The sequence below is a fragment of the Buteo buteo genome, chromosome 13 (assembly GCF_964188355.1).
Source record: "Buteo buteo chromosome 13, bButBut1.hap1.1, whole genome shotgun sequence".
Classification (NCBI taxonomy): domain Eukaryota; kingdom Metazoa; phylum Chordata; class Aves; order Accipitriformes; family Accipitridae; genus Buteo; species Buteo buteo.
The window spans coordinates 27,021,543-27,026,691 of record NC_134183.1 but is presented as its reverse complement, the minus strand read 5'-3'; positions in this window follow the sequence as shown (position 1 = coordinate 27,026,691).

Genomic DNA, 5,149 nt, shown 5'->3' with positions numbered 1-5,149 from the left:
GCACTCTCCTACAATTTGAAACTTTATCTCCAAATACTTAACTTACACATTTATCTGTTTGCAATTAAGAAAAAGAGACTAGGTCAAACTCCTGACCTGACTCATCTCTTCAAGAAGGTGCCAGAATAATTTATCCTGGCAAGCAATATAACTTGACTGAACCCATACCAGCCCTAATTCATTTGTGACTCTTGTGACTCAATTAAAACAACCAGAAAAAATTAAATAGAAAAGCTGCATTGCATAGTTTTTAAACCGTGAGCAAAGACAAAAGTAACATTTTAACATAGGTTACAAAAGATTTCCCATATTATGAAATATGGGATGAAATATACAATGAATTCTGAATTAACTTGAATTTCCTGGGACCAAGCATGAAAACAATATATTGATTGTAGAAACTCATTCTGTGATAGTGTTTAATTTTAAAACAAATCTGGCCTACTCCAAGAGTAGTTAATCAGAAGGGACTGATTTCTGACAGCTGTTATTGTTTGAAAAGTTAATATCTAGGAATTTTGTATTGGTTTGAAAAGGCATCTGTTTCTAGAATGTGTAAAGCTTTGATAGAGCAGAGATAATTTATCTGCTTTCATTTTGTACAATAAAGCTGCTCTTAATATTCTTATCTTATAATATTGGATGTTAAACAGAATGACTTTATCGCGCCATCAGTTTTTAAGCAAAATCATTGAAGTCAGGTGGGTTTTCTATTCCAGAACAGAGGAATGATATGACCCAGTATCATCTTACTTGTAGTGAGAAAGTGAAAGAAAATTCATGATGCATAACTGTATAAAACGAAACAGAAAAGCCTGCCACTGATTTATAAATAGTTTGCCCATTGAAAAAATGAGAAATTTTACTTCATAAACTATATCTAAATTTATATTTCATTCTATCATAGATTTCTCAAAATTTATTAACTTGCTTGACTAACTACTTGGAGAAAGTGAGGTTCACGTCAAATATTTCTATCATCAGCCTCTCTCCTACCCACCCTGCATCTTATTTACTCACTTATTCAGCAAAATTCCAAATGGGCATTAGGCACACAGAAAGAACATTTTTAGCAAACCAGCTGTTTCTTGAGCCAAAGGAAAAATTGAACTGGCTTCCATAAACAAGACGGTAGCATCTTCCAAAATAGAAGGTGGAGCTAATGAGTTTTAGTGGGAAGAGAGGCAGGGGAAGTGTTCTGATAAAATTTGGCAAAAAGAGCATCTGTTCTGGTACTGAAGTCAAGGAGACAGTTGTGAAAAACTACATGCTTGTGCTGCAACTAGCTGAGCAATATGTTGGGGGGGTGGGGGTGGGGCAGTGAAAAAGTAGTTCTCAAGTCACAGAAGTTCCATGACTTCTCATCATTTACTGAGCGTTTATCCCGTTGTGGGAATGTGTTTTGTTTGACAACATATATACTGTTCCTAAATACATGTACACAGAAAACTGTGAACATCTTTATTCTTTCATAAATAGCACAAAAAAAAAGGAAAAATATAATGACAAGAGGGGAAAACTAGAAGTAAAATGCACACTCCAAGATACAGCCTAAGTGGTTGCTCTCATTCTGAAAGCTCCTGCAGTGAGGCCACCTGAACTTAACTCCATGATCTATGGCTACCTCATTTCATAGCTGTGGAAAATGTACATGTCTTCTTTATACCTCACTTTCCCCAGCTATAATCCCAAATTACAAGGACGTTATTATTTCCTCAGAATGACTGCTGTTGGCCTATGCCTCTTGGTATGGAGTTTGTAAACTTTTTTCTGAAGAAAACTGCCAGGTTTCAGAAACCATACATTTATATATTGGGAAGCTTTTTTTCCTTTTTATTATTTACACAGTTATGCCCAAGTATCCTGAAAGCATTTATGCAACTCATGTAGAAGTTAAATTGTGATACATATAAGAAAAATACTAGAGGAAGGCACTTGAAGTTAGACCACAAGGATATAGAAGTTAAACCACAGATCTGGAAAGACAAATCTGGTTTGTATTCAGGGTATAATTTGAAGACCAGAAACATTAGCCAATGCACACCATCTATGACTTGAAAAGCATCCCAGGTTGGATACTTGTTGCAGTACCCACAGCTTGAAATTGGCTACTAGGGAAATCTAAAAGTGCCAAACAGACAGCAGAGTGATTCTCCACCCCCTTCTTTAGTAGAAACAAAAATGTTTTTTGACTCATGAAAGTCCTTTCAAAATGGAACATTCTAAAGATGAGAATAGTTTATAAAGTACAGCTGAAATTCTGAAATTATATAGTGTCAAAACAGGAATAAAAGTCAAACACATAATAAAATCCAGTTCACCAATGTAACATTTCAGAGAATCTCCCATCTTTCCATTCTTTTCAATTCTATAATTCCCCCCTAAGCAAAGTATTTCTTAAAGTTTTTTATAACATTTGGCAGAGAAATAGAATAGCTCCACAATATGATGAGGGTTCCAAAGCACTTTTGCACGTAGTAGGTAGTAATATTTCCATTTATCTACTGCTGAAATGCGTGTGTCTACCAGGAACATAGCATCAGTTCAAATGAGAGCTATGACTAGCACTTGACAATCTTATAGAGATTCTCTCTTGTAAATGCGTAGTTGAAAATTTAACATTTCACCAGTTTAACTGACTCTGTGTTTTGAGATGACAGAACGAAACTATTCAAGACATTTCCTCTGCCAACATAGTGCTGCGATACTATATATACCCTGCACTTGTTCCTGGTTTATTTAAAAATGCAAACCAAAAACTTTAGTGATGAAAGATATTGTGGCTCCCCTGCTTTAATGTGTAGTCATTGGATATCCCTGACCTGATATTCTGACCTCCAGCACAGATTATTTACAGAAGTTCAGACACAGCATTTCAAAAGCTTAGCTCCTCTAAAATTTGTGTTGCTTTCCTCTGATGTTTTACATAATTCACTCTTTTAGAACTGCAAGAAAAAATAGCTTATTTTGCTCCAAAGAATGAAATCATGGAAGTGCTAAGATATTAATCCATTAATCAGTTGTCTCAAGACAGGAAAGTGAGCTGATAAAACAAATTAAGAGCAGTGATTCTTAGAGAACTAGAGGAAACTACTGCTGAGTTTAATTTCTATACTTCCCTCTTGCTCTTCTACCAAGAACACAGACCTTTAGGAGAATTCCACTAATGGTGACTGCAGTTACAGTGCTCTAAAGCATAACCATTCCTGCCTAAAAACTGAATTTGCAAAATTTTAATTTTTCTTTTTATTTCAGGCTTTAGCTTTTCCTAAAACCAGGTTAGAGCAGAAAGAAGTAGAGGTCATGAACTCCAACTTTCATTTGGAAGTTTAATCTCTAAAATAATTAATGTATAACACTGTCATCCTGCCAAGAATGTCACTCCTGGTTTGATCATACTGGTATTAAATTTGACCTTCCAACTTAAAATATGCTACACCCTGCTTCAGTGAGAAACTTTGCTGAACCAGAGTCAAGGGAGAAGCAGGTATATATTAGTGACAGTTCCAAGAAATAATCTGAAGGATGAATGAAAGGTTTAGATACAGTACGCTGTTATCAGAGCTTTCTCAATAAATAAGAGTATGTTCTCCCCACCTCTCAAAATTATTTCTAAAGGAGACCTTCTTCAGATTGATTATTCTGCAATTTTGTGAAAACCTAGTCTGGAGATGGTATCAGAATGGATATACTTTAAAGTGGCAATGCAAATATGAATGTAACTGGGATAGGTCCACCCTTCAACAAAGCCTTGCCTTGTCACATAAGGTATTGGAGTCTGCTGCTTTGCTGGACTATTGCAAACTCATGTGAAAATTGCAGAGATATCATGTTTCAGTTTTACATAATTGCTAAAGTACGTATGTATGCATTAGTCAGAGAAATGATAGCAGTCTCTCCTCTTTGTTGCTGGCTCAAACCAAGATAAGAAATATAGAAAACAACTCCTACCACTTGAAGGTTGTTTGGCAACCTATTTGAAACAGCAGGTCTCAGTTTAGCTGCTAGCACAGAGTTTTGTAATAAAATAACCACTGTCGCTTTCTGGCGGTCTTACCATAAATGCCAAGTACTGAATCAACTAACAAAGTAAAGAACAACAAGACAAAGACCTCCAACCCTATCACCTCTAGACACAGAAGTGCATCAAAAAAAAAAAAAGGCAGGACAACTTTACATGTAAACTAGCACTGGTGCTGCTTTACTCAATCTCTTTATCAACTGATTGCTTTAGTTTCCACAACTGTCAGTTTTGCACTTTCCATAAGTACCAAAATGCTCAGACACTTCAGAGAAAACAGGAATTCCTGACAGTTCAAAGGGTTTGTCTATGTGGATGTCAGATATTTCTCTGTTATTAGGACCCGGGGTGAGTTTAATCTACAAAGAGATCAGTTGGCCAACATCATTAACACACTTCTACAAACAGTGGATAAAACAGTTTTAAATTACCAGAAGTTGCATCATTATGGATTATTATTTTAGCATTGTTAGCCTTCTATAATATGATGTTGCTCCCACTGGAATACTGATTAAAATAGGAACCAGATGTGCTTTTCATGACCAGATTGAAAAAGATAAACAACCAGAAAATCAATTCAAATAAAAAGGATGCCCTGGGGGTGTTTCTCAAAACTGAAGAGGGAGAGCGTATGTATCTTTTAGAAGGGTGGGGTAGGAACTGAAGAACACTCAAAAACAGAACTCTCCTCTTTCACAAAAAAAAATCCCTAAGAAACATGAAACAATCTAGTTCTTCAGACACCTATTTTGATTACTCCAGTGCACCATTATCTTAAAATTGGGTGCACCAGCCAACACTAAAACAAAGAAAAATCAGTATTTTCAGGTTTGGTCATAAATCCACAAGAAATAAAGCTCATAGGAAAAAAAGACTAATTTACATTTAAACCTCAGTGTTTTACAGGAATACCACTTTAGTTTACTGGCCTGTAAGTATGATACAAAGGTTCCAAAAAAATTCTCTTCAACTCCAGAGAGCCACTAAATGGAAGCCTTCATGCCAATCTTGATGGGAGCTCTTTCTGTGCTAAATGCAGGCCAGTACCTGCAATCTTGAAGACCGTATGACTTAATGGTGCCGTTTTGCAGAGTAGACCAGCTGTTCCTTCACATGCATTAGAAAAGA